Below are 19,068 nucleotides of genomic sequence, written 5' to 3'. Positions count from 1 at the left end.
GGACGTTCATCTGATGGTAATTGATACGCCCTGCCCATTACAATGTAGTGCCGCTCAGAATTCTTGAAAGACCCAAAAATTCTGAGCGGCACTACAATTGCGCTCGTCACCTTGAAACATAACATGTTAAGTTTCATTTACCCAGTAATTTCACTAGCTACGGCGCCCTTCTGACCGAAACACAGTAATGCTTACACATTACTGCTTCACAGCAGAAATAGGCGCCATAATCTAGCCGGTATGCACTGAAAAGGGTCCCATGAATCAATGTTGCATAATATAGCTGGCATGAAATGATTGGTAAAATTCAAATAATTCAGTTAAAATTGGATTCAAATATCATAAATTGAAATCTACCACCCAACTTAGAAACTGGAATGCCCCAGGCATCAGGCAGATCAGCTGGACTTTTGTAGTGAAATCTTATTCTGGCGCAATCTTCATGTCTCATAAACTCTTTATGTTGACTAGTTCACTCTTGTGTCAATGGCGTCGCGATAAAAATGGTATCTGTGGGGTGACAGATATGCGATCAACATTCTTGTGGAATTTCACGAATGATGTGCTATCATTGTTATGTAAATGATTATTATTATATTATTAAGCTATGTTAATTTATTTTTCGCACAATCCTTGATTGCAAAATATTCTTTGTTATATAAAAATTGAATTAGGTTAAGACCTTTTTTAGTGAAAACCGCATGAAAATCCGTTGGGTGTTTAAGGAGGAGTTAGCAGATATACAGGCGATATAAAGCGACTTTTATATTGTGTAATGATATAATATCACTTTTATAATATAAGTCGTTGCTTTCTAATCAGAAGCTGATGTTAAAACATTATTTTCTTTTGAACCTTTCGTATATTAGTTTTGTTTTGCGACAACGTGCAGCGGAACAGGACAGAATTCGTAATAAACACGACATGATGCGACCCGCAATGTGGAAAACTTTATCTCAGTTTCGGATTAGGGTACACCTGCGAGAATAAATATAACATTGTCTTGGAACCTGTTAGTAGTAGTTTCCAATTATCTTATACTATTAAACAAATTTTGTTCTTGTATATAAATTCCTTAAAAAAACGGCCACTTTTGTTTTATTCGAGTACTGTCTGTATAAACAGTTGTAAAAGAGAATTGATATTACAAAATTAAACAAATATAATTTAGGCTCAAGTTCATTAACTACAATATTATAATCGTTGATTACGTAACCGATCCGTTAACAGCTGATAGATGTTTAAGCAAACCACGTTTTTTCGTGTTTATTATACATTTTTTACCAACGGCTTACCAAGCCAGCTTTTTTGAATGAATGAGTTACAAATGACCGATTGGTGTAACATTAATGTGTAAAGATGACACTTTATAAGAAATCTAATATATAAAATTCTCGTGTCATGGTGTTAAACTTTGAACTCCGCCGAAACGGCTTGACCGATTCTCATGAAATTTTGAGTGCATATTGGGTAGGTCTGAGAATCGGACAACATCTATTTTTCATCCCCCTACATGTTGAGGGTGGTTCACACGAGTTTTTTTTTAATTTTGTTGACATTTTTTTTTAATTTATTTGATTATGAGTCAGCATTAAAAAATACATGCAACTTTAAATTTTCACCCATCTACGATCAACAGTTACTTTTGTATCGCGATTTTAATATCGGCAATACAACGTTTGCTGGGTCAGCTAGTAAGTATATAATAATAATAAAAACTATTTATTTCCAATCTACTATTAAATTACATTATTATAGTTATATCTATGATTACCTACATCTATTATAATAAATATTAAAAGGCATAAAAGGCATTTATTTTCTCAAAATTGATTCCTTTAGAATTATTGTTGATGTCATTTCTAATATAGTAGATACTACTACCGATTCGGAAACAAATGGCGCTCTGAGAGAGAAGAAACGGCGCAAGAAACTCTCCCAGAATTCTTTTTTGCGCTCTTTTCAATAAAAATATACAATATTGTACAGTCATTTCTATCGCTATAAAATAATCATAATCTAGTCCCAGGCTGTCCGATCACTTAGATGTTCAGCTGTGGAGTAATAGGAATTATGAATGAATCATTTTTTAACTAAACATTTAAATTTATTGATAGATAATGCCTGAACAGTGGCTGGGACTTTATTAAAAAAGTGTATACATTTACCCTTAAAGCTATTATGTATCAGAAGCCTACTAGAATAAGATACAAGCGATCCCTTATTTCTAGTGTTATAATAATGAAAATCACTATTAAGAGCAAAAAGGTGACGATTTTTGTGAACATATACTCAATTTTCATATTACCTTATTGTTACTATTATTTACATAGATAAGAAAAATATGTATAATTTTTATTTGTATTAATGACTGTTTTTATGTAATGTCTTCATCATTATTGATTGGAACCCCTTCTTGGGTGTAGGCCTCCTCCAGCTTGTTCTATGCCTCTCTTTCCATTGCTGTCGCTTGAATGTCTTCTATCCACCTTTTCCTAGGACGTCATATTCTCCTTTTTCCTATTGGCCCTTCCCAGATAGATGCCTCTGAGGTCCATCTATTGTCTCTACATTTTGCTCTATGTCTAGCCCACTTACACTTCTGTTTCAGAGCGTAATGTAAGGCATCTACAACCTTTGTTTTTCTTCATATCCCTTCACTATTTACATTATGTATTCTTTCATTTTTAGTACGCTCCTTTCCATTACTTTCTGGCATGAGACAAGTTTTGTTTTAATTTTTGTTGTATACGTCCACGTTTGGCATCCGTATGTGAGAGTAGAGAAAACACAGGTATCTACGACGGTTTTCTTTAGGTGAAGGGGAAATTCTCCTTTTAGGATTTCCTTCAGGGACCAGAAATTTTTCCAGCACATGTCAATACGGCGCTCGACCTCTTGTTCTTCGTTTTTGTCTTCGAATGATAATTGCTAACCTAAGTGTATGTAGTTTTTGACATATTCAAGAGGCTTTCCGTTCAAATTGATTATGTTTGTGTGGCTGTTCGTCAATACTTCGGTTTTAGTTTCATTCATTTGAAGACCTACTTCTTCGCTTTTTGTGTTCAAAGTATTTAACATTTTTCTAAGCCCGTACTTGTTTCTGCAAATAAAACAATATCATCCGCGAATCTGAGGTGAGTAAGTCGATTTTGATTGATTTTGATCCCTTCCCACTGCCAGTTGAGATTATCAATATTATCAATAACTTGGGTGATAGGCGTCTCCTTGTCGGACTCCTCCTCAAATCGGTATTCCTGGGCCTCGTGCCTCTAGTTTGGCTTTCACTTCCCTTATAGATGCTCTTTAGCACTCGTATATACTTTTCGTCTATGTGACATTTATACAGAGCTTCCCAAAGATGACACTATATTCAGTTATAATTGCTTTTAACCAAATGACATCCAAAAATGGAAGGCTAACATAATAACGCTGCAAAAACTTATGCTCGTTTCGTCAATTTTATGTCCACTGCGTGAACGCCTTTGTAAGTTAGCAACTTTTCTTCTGACAATGTAAATGACATTGTTATTGTTGCCAAATAAACAAGTTAACAACCATTGCGTGATCATTTTGTCATTGCGCTGTTTTTCTTTTGGAAAGGAAAAAGAAAATGGAAGAAAATGCAAGGGAATACTAAAATCATCTAATACATCGTCTTCTTATTATTATCGTATCGTATTGCATTTTTATTTTGAAACAGATATGTGGGCTATATATAGTCTTTTGGGGGGTGCCTACCAACACTGTGTCTACCGGTTCTTCACCGGCCATCTGTCCGTCGAACTATGTGCCCTTCACCTTCACTTCAGTTTCGCAATCATTAGAGCTATGTCGGTGACTTTAGTTCTCCTACAAATCTCATTTCTAATTCGATCTCACAGGGAAACTCCGAGCATAGCACTCTCCAAACTTGGCTCGAAGTTAGCTTTCCGTAATTTATAAGAGCTGACGACTGGCCCTCGTCTAGCCCAAGTCTCAACCTGAACATAAAAAGAACGTGTGCGTTTCGGTACGCCGAGATGATAACTTAAACTAGTCTAAGTTGAATTATTTAATATTGAAATTGTTAAACTTGAGAGAAGTTTATGTTATTAGGTACCAAAATTTTATGTATATTAATATGATTATTTAAGAAAAGGTTATTTAAAATCTTTAACTGATTATGTGCATTAGAATTTTGTGTATGTACATTATTAGTATCATTATTTAATACTATAAAAGTAATAATTGGTTAGATTGAGAGAGGAGGAGCCTGCCTACCGCTGCTGTATGCGTGAGAGAAAGGGAAGTCAGAGAGACTGGCGCCGTAACGCGTTACGTTACAAAGCGACCCTTTACCCTCCCATAAGAAGTTATTATTTCAATTATAGCAATTTTTTGATATGTATATGCTTAAAGCCGGACTAAATATGTAGGTAGCAATGAAAGTATCAAAGGTTTATAGCTTTTAAATCTAGTTTCAAATGCGCAACCAATATAAATGTCACCAATATATTAATGAAACGAATTTCGAGCATTCATAATTGAATTTGGAACGTCGGTTTTATTCAAGCCACATCCACTTCGATAGAGCAGCAACAACCAATTGTTTCAACCTTAATTGACGAAATTCAAACTCTATCTAACAATAAGTATACAAATGTATTTGAAGGTTTTATTAATTGTGAACTTTGAACATTTTTGTCGCGTTGAGTAGACAAATTTCATCAAAAACCTCAAGCAATTAGTTTTATTACTTCTCTGTATTTATGAGAACGTGTAAGCAATTTCATGATAATCGGTTTAGCAGAAGGTGAAAGCGTAAGAAATTTAAGAAAATGTGATCCATTGACAGAGGTTGGATTTAAGGCCATGTTCTCTAGATTGGGCAAACTCCGTTTAACATGTGAGAGAGCATTTGAGTGATTTTTTTTCATTTATTGTTCAAAATAATATAATAATAATAATAATCTTTATTTGCGAAAACTGCAACCCATATTTTACAAGTACAATAGATATGAACAATTAACATTATATAAAGAAATATAAAAAGTAACAATACAAATGTTAAAAAAACAATAAAGAATGAGATATTGATGCTTTAAAACATGGAAGGATTATTTAATAACTAGAATGATAAAAAACGAAGCAGCAGCGCGATTCGCAAAAAGAAAAGTTTTCAGCAAACGTTAGGACGTATTTTCCTAACAATGATATTATGAACTTCCTAGATTTTTTTTAGATGCATGCTATTTTGGCAGTAATGCGGGGAAAAAAATATATACACTAAAAGTTACATAATATCTAAGTACCCCCAAAACCCCAAAGGGTTTCTCTGGGTAAGTTGAAATGACTTATAGTTAAGTTTGGAAACGACCCATACTATCTTTATTTTGACCATGTCCAACTGAATGTGAGCATTGGATTGTATTGTAGTACATTGTGACACAAAGTCAAAGTCAAATTAACTTTATTCGATTAGGCTTAAATTAAGCACTTATGAATCGTCACTATAAATATTTCTTTTTAATTACTAAATCTACCATATGTTTGGAAAAAGTAGAACTCGTGAGACGAATATAATATAAGAATCTCAACGGCTACTCTTTTCAAAGTATAGAGTATTTTATGGCTGTAATATACAAAAAAAATAGTGTAAAGTTTGTAAGGTGCTGCATCCAATATATGAATATAGGTTATTGCAAACGAGCTGCCAATAACAAGTACGAGCCGAAGGCGAGGGTTTTTAATGTCACGAGTTTGCAATAACCTACACGCCCGAGTATCACACGACGATTTTCAATACAGTTGTGGGAAATAGTAAAAAACAAATGAAAGAATACGTTTATTTCCACATGATTTCAAAATATGACGGTTTTTGTAACTGGATTTCCCTATACAGTACCCTGGACTCGTATACAGCCTATTTGATTTTTGACAAATGTTAATGTAAAAATAATTGAATTAAAACTGGTAATTAAAAAAACAACACTGAAAAGAATTTTAAGAATTCAATGCGTGCGGACTCATTCATTTCTCCACGTATAAAATCGATTTTATTCTATGTATGAAAACTCCTTGCTACAAAAAATTTTAAATTCACTAATAAATTTTAAACTAATCTGTAAAAGTAATGATCGAGCTCGTAACTCTTTTACGACCGAGTAAAAGAAAGATGTCGGCACAAAAGATTTAATTTTCGAATCATGATTATGACTTCTGAAAGTACGTTTGTCTAACAACATTGTATGTTCAATACAGTTATTGAAAAATATAATTCACAACGGTTCAATAATAATAAATGTTTAGATATCGCATATACAATGTAACTGTCATTCACCTTTAATATATTATGTTAGCGACATGTTTACAGAAGCATTTATTAATAATTTCCTCTATAAATATGATAATTATGTTTAATAAGTGCTCAATGGCCGCATTAACTATTCTTAGGTCAATAAGATCTGTCACAATGTCGTATCACGAACACTTAAATTTTATTGATGCAATAAAACCTCACGAAAAACTTATTTAAACATCGATTTATGAAACATTGTTGCATTATCTGCGTATTTTAATAGAAAAACATCAATTACTCAGTAATTACCATTTTATTACTCGCAGATAGAAAGGGGGTGATAAAACTATTATATTTTATTGCCGTTTTTACTCACCTAATAAATGTTTATAATTTTCGTGTCGTGTTTAATAATTTTTTAAAGTAGTAGGGTATTCACCGATGCCATCGAACGTGTGGAAATATGGCTCTTGGGGCAAAATGGTCATTGAATGAAGGACTTGTTGTGAAAGATGACGTCATGAAAACTGCAGGGACGAACTGGATAAAGAAATAATCTGCCGTGAAGCAGTAATGTGTAAGCATTACTGTGTTTCGGTCTGAAGGGCGCCGTAGCTAGTGAAATTACTGGGCAAATGAGACTTAACATCTTATGTCTCAAGGTGACGAGCGCAGCTGTAGTGCCGCTCAGAATTTTTGGGGATTTTCAAGAATCCTGCATTGCATTGTAATGAGCAGGGCGTACCAATTACCATCAGCTGAACGTCCTGCTCGTCTCGTTCCTTATCTTCATATAAAAAAAAGAATAGGCCTACAGAAAACTAATTGTGAGCAACAAATTGAGAGAATACAGTTTTTAATAACAGACCATGGTTGTCGAGACTGAAACATAAAAAATACAACACACAACTCTCCAGAACCAATAATATATTATTTAATAATATCGGTTTTTCAGTTTTGATTTTATCGTATTTGGCGAACCAGTCTCCATTAGCAGTGTCTTTGCAAAATCAAAATCTATATATATAAAAGAGAATGTATGTTTGTATGTTCCCTAATAACTCCTAAACTATTCGACCGATCTCAATGAAATCTTTTGTTAAAGATTCGTTGAAGCTCAAGGAAGGTTTACATATATAGTTTATCGTGTCACGATCCCACCCACGCACTCACCCACGCATTTACCATATCTCTCGAACCGTTTATTGGCAGAACAACGTCTGTCGGGTCAGCTAGTATGAAATATATATATAAGCAGTTTATTACATTTGTATGTATTTATTGTATAAGTGTTCTGCTAGAAAAAAAAGTATTTTCTGTTTTTTTTTTCTCAATTAAATTTTGTATAATTTTGTTAACTTTCATTTTATTTTTTCTTCCGACAAGTCTAAATGTGACTTTTAATTTTCGAAACTTTACTGGTGAAGGTGTTATACCAGATTGTACTTACTTTGTTTACATTGTTCATACTATACTGTTTGTTTCCTTTACTTACATTAATATAATAGAAATACATCTTCATAACCGTGTGGTGTTAATACATTTCTGGGACAAGCCTTATGTCCAAATTTGTATTAAAAATTAAATTTAAATACTGATTGGCTATTTCACATAAATAAAAGGACAAATTAAAACTATGTAGCGTATAAACTGTGCTTTTATAAACTGTAATAACCTGTAAAGTTTTTTTTGTGATAATAAGGGACGAGACGAGCAGGACGTGCAGCTGATGGTAATTGATACGCTATGCCCATTACAACGCAGTGCCGCTTAGGATTCTCAAAAAACCCAAAAATTCTGAGCGGACCTACAATTGCGCTCGTCACCTTGAGACAAGATGTTAAGCCTCATTTGCCCAGTGATTTCAATAGCTACGGCGCCCTTCAGACCGAAACACAGTAATGACGGCAGAAATAGGCACCGTTGTGCTACCCATAATCTAGCCGGCTTCCTGTGCAAAGTAAATTGTAAAATTTAATAAAAAACGTTTGAAATGTTTCACGCTCTATAAAGCTAATGTATAAAATTTAATAATTCCTAAGAACAAAGGTATCGTGGCAACTAAATGAAGAAAGACGTCTTTTATAATTGCCTTTTGTAATTTTTCCAGTGAAGGGTCCGCGTATAAATTAATTTTCATTCGGTAGTCAGCCCGTGGGCACCTTAATGAGGCTGTAAGTGAACTTCTTTTGTGATCGCTGAAATGAAAGCGTTTTCGAAATGATCGCCAATTTGTCAGCCATTGGCGATCGAATTGCCCCATGAAAAGGGGATGACACCCGTCTTTTAAAGTGTCTCAATTCGATATGATTTGTCATGCCAAAGATTGTCTGAAAGAAGAACTTACCAAAACATTACATGGACCGGTTATTATTATGTCAGAAGCAGTTATACTTATCATTGTCTTTATTTGATGCGATTACTTATCACAATAATCGCGGCCATCATGTTCACCCTTCCCGAAGCATCGTATCACAAACAATTCAAGTTCCAATTAGTTTCGATGCATCCAATATATACAATAATTTATATAAGTTTATTTTTTATTACTTTGTATGAATAAATTATTCATATTAATACGCTTATTAACTTTGAACACGAGTCATATATTGGTTTCAGAAGAACCTTACAAACGAATTTATTGATCAATATGTTATGTTTTTTTTTAAGTGATAACCCTGGGTGGGTTATAACTTAAACTTAAAGCCACAACCTGAGAGTTGAGCAAAGCAAACAGAATTTTATAACTAGGCGGTACCCGAACGGTTAGCTCAGTTGGTTAGAGCACCGGCACGGAACGCCGGAGGTCGTGGGTTTGAGTCCCGCATCGTTCATAAAATTTTGTTTTTCAAATTTTATTTGTGAGTTTATTAATGTAAATTAATTACAACTTAAAATAGTAATTGATTTAAAAGAGTGCCCGTGTGAGTGAGTTTCCTTGTAATTTCTTCTCACGAGAGCTACTTTTTCCGAACATATGGTAGATCCAGAATTTGTATTCTTTTTGAGATAATTAATATTCTGAAATCAAATAAAATTTAACTTTAAATATAACGACTTAAATTATGTATAGTATATACACAACAATTTGCCGCTCAATAACTATGTGTATCATGTTAGTTTAAGTATCTCAGTAAGTGAATATGTATTCTTTTTGATATAATAAATATTCTGAAATTAATCCAGTAATTGTAAATATTTATAATGACGATTCAAAAGCGCTTAGTTCAAGCCTATATGATTAAATTTATTTAACAGAATTGCCTTAATTGATGTAGTAAGCATGAAATTGACGTTTTGGCGTACTGGCTAATTAGGATTAAAATAAAACCCGGCCGACAAGATTTCTGAGTAAAAAGGTTCTTTCAAATAACAGAGAACATTCTACATTTAAAAAATGTAGAACATTGTATGAAATTCAGTTGTATTTTCATTCGGCTCAGTAAGAATGATCACATTGAACGTTTGAGTAATTTTAGAATATAACTTCCGGCGAATAACTAACGCAGCAGTAACTTATGAACGTACCGTCGTTAAAGCTTCGAGATGAAGAGAGAAGAAGACCACAAATAAAATTTGAAAAACAAAATTTTATGAACGATGCGGTACCTACTCGAACGGTTAGCTCAGTTGGTTACCGGCACGGAACGCCGGAGGTCGTGGGTTCGAATCCCGCATCGTTCATAAAATTTGTTTTTCAAATTTTATTTGTGTATTAATCCTAGAAGTGAGGGTTATCACTTTAAAAACATAACATATTGTTTAGATTTACAAGAGCGATATCTCAAGTCAATTTCCTAATATGCAAATATTGGGGTTGAGCAGGTTATCAACTGTAAAGTGGATCCTGTAGATGAAGCCACAACCTGAGAGTTGAACAAAGCAAACAGAATTTTATAACGAGGCGGTACTGGAACGGTTAGCTCAGTTGGTTAGAGCACCGGCACGAAACGCCGGAGGTCGTGGTTTCGAATCCCGCATCGTTCATAAAATTTGTTTTTCAAATTTTATTTGTGTCTTAATCCTAAAAGTAAGGGTTATCAAGGCCTTAAGGTAAATAAGCATGAATTGAATGCGACGGTGGAAGCTGATTCGCATCAAACTACCGAATAATTAGCGGCATAGTTTTAAGATAGCATACCCACAATATAAAGCCATTAGCTTTAAATCGGTGAAACTAAAAAGTTGGAGAATGAGAAAGGCACAGTATAATTTTGGGGCGAATTACGAGGTGTCATGTAAAGTTAGCATTTCACCAACAAACAGTTTTGTTCCTGAATGCCGAAATTTGATCGGATAACATTTTGTCATCGCGTTGCAGAGGTAGGTATTACTGTTGTTATCGATAAAGAATAAATTATTTGAATTTTGTTCACACCTTTCATTGACAGTTTTGACATATTTACTGTTAAATTCTATTGATTATGAACAGTTTTCGAGAACGCGTTTAAAATGAATTGGTGAAATCGACTTGTCCTTGCGCTTAAACTGAGATCAAGGCTAATAGATATACCTTTGAGTTTAAGTAAAACATAGTCTATTACATAAATCAAATACGATAGAAATACGTTTATTCACCATAGGGAGTGATAATAACATAACATATTGCAACAACACTTAGTAAACGCCATGAAGCTATATCAGTTCGTAAAAGAGCTTTGACATGGGGAGAAGAACTGATAAGAAACTCCTGGCCCACTTAACCTACTAAATATAATATAATACAGTTTTAGGTGGCCTGTGCAGAACCAGATAAGAACCATGCATCAATATCTTCTATAATCTATGTAATCTACTATACTATAGTAAACCTTCTTTGTCAAAGTAGCTTTAATATATTTTAATGAATTTGTGCTCAGTGTGTCCTAGTATACTGTCTGGTATTAAAATAATGTAAAATTGATGACCTAGACCTATGAAGTAGCCCTTAATCCTAGCTTACCTATTACCTATTTAAAGTAAAGATTACACAAGTCTTGTACACAGGTATAAGATTACTACAGCGGCAATAAATTGAACGTAGTGTCCATAAGAAATATAGCTTATATATCCCTAAGAAATATTTTACCAGAGGGAGGCTCCTTGCACAGGAAGCCGGCTTTTTCTGCCGTGAAGCAGTAATGTGTAAACATTACTGTGTTTCGGTCTGAAGGGTGCCGTAGCTAGTGAAATTACTGCGCAATTGAGACTCAACATCTTATGTCTCAAGGTGACGAATGTAAGGGTAGATTGTTTCAAGAATCCTGAGCGGCACTGCATTGTAATGGGTAGAGCGTATCATTTACCATCAGCTGAACGTCCTGCTCGTCTCGTCCCTTATTTTCATAAAAAAAATATATAGCTAAAACGAAGACGCAGACTGCCATTATATTCGTATTGTGAAAGCTATAAAGAGCACCAGTTACTATTTCGCAAATTGCTCTTTGGAATCGTTATCGCTCAGACTAAATGTGTCATTTTAAATACGAGCTAGCTACGTAGAGATGTTCAACCTTCTTTGTTCATTGATATATCAAGTGACAATCGGAAACGGAGCGACGCATTGACCCATACCCGTCGATATCGCTATCTGGCGCAGGAAATTCGGTCATCCAATATTTACAAACTTATCATATTTTATATGAACATTGACATGAATTTATTATAGCGTTACGTCTTCGCATATCATTTGTTTATCAGTTATTTTAAGCTAACAGATTAGCTCTTTTTGTTACAGATAATTTGTGTTTGATTTGATGATAATAAGATATTTATATTTCCCATAATTCTGCATGGTCAAAGATATGTACATAAATATTCTGTTATTCTTAATGAGTATTGAAACAAAATAGGCTAAGATTAATATTAGTACCCGAGTGTCTTGCTTTTTCGCTACTAAATATTACCTATTTCATACCACAAAAGCTTTGTCTTTCTTGCTAACTGTAAAAAACTATTAAAATTATCTGACAAAAGCTTTTTGACTTTCTTGCTCGCTGTAGAAAACATTATTAATATTAGTACAGAAAAGCTCTGGCTTTTTTCCCTTGCTCTAAAAACACGATTTTGGTTATCCCACAAAAGCTCTGTCTTATTTACTCGCTGCTTTTCTTCCTTCTCTTTCTCTTAATCGCTATAAAAACAAGTTTAATACAGAATAACTTTCCGCTGGTTGTAGAAAGTATCCTTAAAGTTTATGTTTCATTAAATATAATACCGTCATCACGGACTAGTAAAAAAATAACGACTCCGTGTCACCACCTTACATAACAGTGTAGCACCATAACAAGCCGATTAACATAGCCCCACGCACACACTTACACTAGTACAGGCCGATAGGCGGCCATTATGAGAATTGCCATCGTCTGTGACAGATCAGTTTGCGTCTCAATAAAATATTTTTTAAAATGCCGTCGTGCGTTGTGAAAAATTATAAAAACGATACTATAAAAGTATTTTTGGATATCTGATTATTTAAGTGAGAAAAAAATGTGTATCTGGTGCCGTAATATACCTCGTAACCGCACATACTCTAGCATAACGGTGCTTCACTTGCTAATATCACGGCGCGGAGTCCTTTTTTTACTCGTCCGTGACCGTTACTTTTTTTTTTTTGACAGTCAAAGAATGCATGTGATATAATGAAACATAAACTTTAAATATAATTTCTGCAACTGGCGGCAAGTCTTTTTGGTGTATGTTGAATAGGTAATATTATTACTTCACAAAACTTTATGAAACTCCGAAGTAGACAAGAATAACAATGGAATTGGTGTTCTGTGCATGCACATAGCATAAGTACCTACGCAAATTATAAGGTTTCTCGTTCTCTCGTAGCCTTTAGATTACTTTATATTTTAGGTGAGATACATAAGTAAACTTTTTATACTAAAAAATATCGAATTTTTTTGATGTAGAAGTTAAAACTAAACAGAAAAACGCACAAAAAGACTTGTATAAAGCGAGGTCGGTAATTTTACTGATTATTTACTGGTACCCAGTTGTTCTAACCTATATTGGTTAACACAGTAATACAATAAAAAAGGGTTCAGTAAAGTTTGTCAATATTTATTTAATCACGTATATCAACTTGGTTTGGTCGCGCGTTACCTCAACAAACAATATTTCCTCCTCAGACACGACTTTCCGAACTCATTACTATTTCAGAACACGTCGCGAATTATTTATTGGACCCGAAAATTGGGTAAAGCTATCGGTTAATATTTCCTAGTCTTGCAGTCTCGCTTTGTCTTCGTTAATATACTACATCACTCTCCATTAACAAATTCTTAAGGGCTTTTACTTTTCTTTACCATCTTTACCACCTTGGTGGACCATCAAATTTTATAGTATTTTAAAAGGCATGGCTGTATCACTGAGAGAAGATTAGTAGGTATATAAAAAATTACTACTAAGCGATTATTATAGGTAACCTAGGTTGGGGAAAATGTGCTTCGCATTTTATAATATAAATTCTCAAGATTTTCTTTGCAAAGTTTACTCACATTTAATTACAGTAGTTACCAGAACACGGAGAAAGTCTTGTGAAAATAAGTTTTTCTGATTTTTTCTATGAGAGTAAGACAACATATTCCCTCCAAATTTTTACGAGCTAATTTAAATTATCGAGTGTCTTTAAAAAATGAAGCTACGTCGGAAACATTTTCACGCAAAGATTTTGTATGATTTCAAATGTCGTCTGTAACCCGATGAATCGTATGATAGACTTCTTATAACATTTAACGATAAAAGTACCTCTAAAGCAACCCTGACTCAGAAAGTAGTGATCACTTTTTGCCGGCTGTTGTGAATGAAAACGGGATCGCAGCGAAAATTTTAATGCAAGATAATACGCGAATCATACATTATTTCAGCACATACTTCAGATTGGACCGGGAAGTGTTCATAAAATTCTACACGAACGTCTACTTGCGAGACATAACTCTTTATTGGTTTATTCCCAAACTCTTCAGCGGTATCGTAACACCTGATATGGCCGATCTTGCTCCATTTTTTCAAAATATCGTCCATAATATCCGTGGGCGACCAACGCGATCTTTGACGTTAGAATTCCCGTACTATACTGCTGGCTACTCTTTCTGACACTGACTTAGGTCCATTAAGGTCAACACTTTTTCCGCGGTTTGCGTTGCTTTTCTGCCCTTTTCGTAATAAAATTTTAAAATATATTTTTGTTCATTAGATTCAATTATTTTGACAGATAGAAAACAAATATAACTAGCTAGAAAAGAATACCTTACTAATTAGTTTGATTTTTTTAATGTAAACTTTTTAACTTCATAAATACCAGCCAGACCCAAATAACCGGATCTAAAATACTCAACATACCTTACATTCTATTAAATCATAAAATATTAATAATTATATTATATTGTGTTCAATTCGACACCAAAAATATATATTATATATTCGTTAATTTGTCGAGCAAATACTTATAGCAAATTTAACATTTTATGGTTTTCTCATAGATGCCAATGTCAGATCTAGACCAAATTTCAATGGGACGACACGGGAAGCACTAGCTTTTAAATAAGAAAAGAATGATCAATTATATATATTATCGGTTCACCCGTTCGAAAGTCCTGAGGGAACATAAAAAAACATACCGACGAATTGAGAAACTCCTCCTTTTTTGAAGTCGTAATAATTAACAGATTTCACATTCTTATTATTAGTATGGATAGTACACGACCCATGTAGAACATTTACAGTATGTAGGAGTAAGAGATAGTTATGTTAACTAGGTCGCGTGTATCCGGAGGGGATGGTTGGTGCGCACTCGAATTAAATGTTTATTGATACCGCTTTACTCTAATACTAATTATAGATCAGTAACTATTGAAATGGATTGGGATTTAGGATATTATTTCAGCATTATGTTTAACCACAATCTAAAATACATTTATTCGAACATACACTGATGTTAATATTGAAACCAATCATTATGGATATTGGCTTACTAAATTCCAGCGTTATACGAAATGACTATTTGAATGAAATTTAATTACTTTTTTTTGGTAGTGGGAGACAAATTACAGTACGGGTCACCTGGTGTAATAGTAAGTAATCACAACGGCCTATAGTCCCTTGTAAGGCCAGAGGAATCACAGAAGCGTTGCCCATCTTTTTTTGAGGTTAGTTAGTTAGGGTATTCGTGATTTTTCTTTTCGCGCTTTTTTTTATTGCCGTGGAAATTAAGCGCGAGTAATGTCACTCCACAGATTGGTTGTCCGCGGAACAAATTTCCGTGATGGATAATTAAATAATTATAAAGAAAATAATTATGATATTTGAGTTTGAAGCGTCTCTGATATGGTGGAAATCGGCGGAAGTGATTAGCTGGAGTATCTCTTGGGAACACTCCCGTTAATAATTGCGGTGGAATCATAGACTTACGATGCACTAGCGCTTAGACAATAATAGTGTGCGAGAGAGGAGAACATCTTTAACGAAGATACAGTAAGATAGAAAAAGTAAGTGAATCTGTTGTTACTGTAATGGATTTTGTTTTATAAGTCGTAAACTGCCACGCTTGGCATTAACTCTTGAGTTTTTCAATAATTTTTTTTAAGGCGAAGGTTTTTAACCAATATGTGTTGCCAGTGATGACATAGGGAACATAGACGAGGTCGCTAACTATAGGCGTTATGAGGAAGCTCACTGTTGCCCAGCAGAAAATGGAAAGGGCTATGCTCGGAGTTTACCTGCGAGATCGAATCAGAAATGGGGAGATCCGTAGGAGAACCAAAATCACCGACATAGCCCAAATGATTGCGAAACTAAATTGGCAGTGGGCAGGGCACATATCTCGGCGGACAGATGGCCGTTGGGGCAGTAAGGTCCTCGAATGACCACCACGTACCGGAAGGTGTAGTGTTGGTAGGCCCCCCACAAGATGGACCAACGATCTGGTCAAGATCGCCGGAGTAGGTTGGATGAGGGCAGCGCAGGACCGATCGTCATGGTGATCTTTGAGGGAGGCCTTTGTCCAGCAGTGGACGTCTTCCGGTTGAAATGAATGATGATTCAACTAGCCAACACACACATTGACAAGTGAACATTTATTACGCACTATTTGGTGATCAGGTCGTATTCCAGAAGATGACTACAATGAAGCGATGACTGTGCACAATGCAAGTGATCGAGTCGTTTTCAGAGTACTTTCAAAATCGTTCACGTTAAGTTTCGATTCTATCTATGTTTTGCTCCAGATTCATATCCTTCTATAATTTCCCTAGAAAGTTAACTGAACCATAAGTGGATCGGAGCCGTACGTCAATGACATTCGAACGACAATCTCACTCGAAGTTACCAATATTGTTATACCAAATCTTAAATATTTGTAGTATTTACTATCAAAAGGGTTATGATAGTATGTACTCTAGTCTCTATTATACTGGGTTCCGCATAATAGACTACTTATTTTATATTATAACAACAATAGGGGTCTCGCGCCAAATCGTAAAACTAGTAGCTATGGGTTCGTCATTGGCGGGAAAATGGTTCTGTACAAAATTTGAAGAAGCCTAGACGTAGAAGAATAGTTTGAACACCGTCGTTATTAAACTGACGTCCGAATACACGCCTAAATTCTTCTATCGAATTGCTTCTTATGTGAGTTTCTAATCAAAACACACGTTGTTGGACTGAACAAATCATGAAAGTTCAAACAGGTGTTGAAATAATGTCCCAAAGCAAAAAAAAAGGATTGTGTGGTTTTACGAAACCACGGTAAAAGTGAAACTTTTTTTCACATTATAGACAATTAACTAAAAAATTTTGGAATAATATACCATTAAGGGTATAAAAATCGCTAATCCCACAGACAGCAACCTATTTAGTTATGTTGTAGGGAATTTATATATATATATATATATATATATATATATAATGAAAATGGTCTTTGTTTAAGGCTCTTTCACGCCTAAGCCACTTATCGTACCGACATGAACCTACCACCATTCGATGCGTAATTTATCCTAAATGGTTTATGGCTACTTATTTTTCTTATTGTATATTTTGTAATAAGATGAATAAAATTTAATTTATTTCCTTTTAAAATTCGCCCAACGATGCGAGCGGGCTAGTTAATTATATAAAATGGGTAGTCTATTCTGGGGATCCCAGTATAATGATGTTTTAAGTTGTCAACTCAACCAAATGTCAAGTTTTTCAAAATACACACCTCCGAACAATTGACGAATTCCGTCTTGTAACGAGAATATGTTTTTCCTAAATCGGAACTTAACTTCATAACTCTAAGAGTGACTCAAATGTCAATTTGTGTTAAAGGATACGAATTTTAACTTTTTGACATAAGATCGCTACGATTCTCAGCAGCTCTGCCTTGCAAGCCTTCAAATGTTCCCGCTAATACACCAGTTCCGATATGAGATGAATACTGAATATGTGGTAGAGCTACGCTTTGTAGAGCGCTAGAATATGTTACACTCGCGATTTGTATAACACCTTGTATTAGTGTGCGTGCATTGCTCAAAATAGAGGTTAACTGTCAACCTCAATTTTTTTCGACGTTTTCACAGCTGTCTATATCTAGACGTATAAATGAGATTAATACTTAATGTGTGGTGAAGCTACGCTTTGTAGAGCGCAACAATGTGGCCGGTATTTGATGACCCTCAGTTTCTGCGAAGGCAATCTAACTTTGCCGTACATATGACCGCGGAATTCAATCGCGACCAAGTATTTCGATACGAGGCGAGGCTTACTGGTTAGCAGGCAAACTTGACTCTTTTGGGCTTTGAATTGAATAAGGTTCATTTCACTCCATCTCGTGACCTTCACAATTAGATCTCAGTAGAACACGGACGAGTAAAATAAGAAGGACTCCTTGTCACCTTACATAACAGTAAGGCGCCAAAACAAGCCTGTAAACGTGTAAATACATAGCCCCACGCATACACTTACCCTAATACAAGCCGATCGGCCGCCATTATCCGACCGACAGATCAGTTTGCGTCGCAATGAAATGCCGTCGTGCGTTGTGAAAAAGTGTAAAAACAATACTTTAAAAGTATTTGTGGATAAATGATTATTTAAGAGAAGGAGTTCACACTTTTATATATATATATATATATATATATATATATATATATATATATATATATATATATATACTTAATGACAATAAGGGCCGAGACGAGCAGGATGCTCAGCTGATGTTAATTGATACGCCCTGTCCATTACAATGCAGTGCCGCTCAGGATTCTTTGAAAACACATAAAAATTCTGAGCGGCACCACAATTGCGCTCGTCACCTTGAGACGTAAGATGTTAAGTCTCAGTAATATCACAAGCTACGGCGCTCTTCAGACCGAAACACAGTAATGCTTACACATTACTGCTTCACGGCAGAAATAGGCGCCGTTGTGGTACCCATAATCTAGCCGGCTTCCTGTGCAAAGGAGCCTCCCACCCTTACTCGATATATGTATTATCCCACTCTTAAGTAAATTAAATCGTTTAATAACTTCCTCTTGACATTGCATAAAATTAAATTTCTGATAAATATTTAGAAGTGCATTTTAAGACTACTTTAAAATTATTTGACTAAACCTGCATTTTAATGAAAAAGAAGAGAGATGCTCTTCTATCTCGTATGCTGTGTTGGTTTATACAGTAGTATGTTGTAAGTGTACGGACAAAACTATCGCAGTCTCTTTGTTACTTGGAATAATCTGTGGAAACATCGCCACAGATGCTGTGAGTCTCTCGCTTATTATTCAGTTTGCATATTTAATATTAACACATACAAATACAGAGGCAAA

The 19,068-nt window shown here is 34.7% G+C and overlaps 1 protein-coding gene and 1 non-coding gene across 7 annotated transcripts in view; both read left to right on the top strand.

The window, feature by feature from the left end:
• LOC126969534 (low-density lipoprotein receptor) overlaps positions 1-19,068 on the top strand; it is a 352,782-nt gene that overhangs the window by 238,958 nt on the left and 94,756 nt on the right. The window lies entirely within an intron of this gene.
• Positions 10,194-10,267, top strand: Trnaf-gaa (transfer RNA phenylalanine (anticodon GAA)). Its single transcript has one exon. It is a non-coding gene; the product is annotated as a tRNA-Phe (tRNA).

Source organism: Leptidea sinapis, chromosome 18 (assembly GCF_905404315.1).
Source record: "Leptidea sinapis chromosome 18, ilLepSina1.1, whole genome shotgun sequence".
Taxonomy (NCBI): Eukaryota; Metazoa; Arthropoda; class Insecta; order Lepidoptera; family Pieridae; genus Leptidea; species Leptidea sinapis.
Note: the sequence above shows the minus strand (reverse complement) of the source record. Positions and strands in the feature narration are given on the sequence as shown.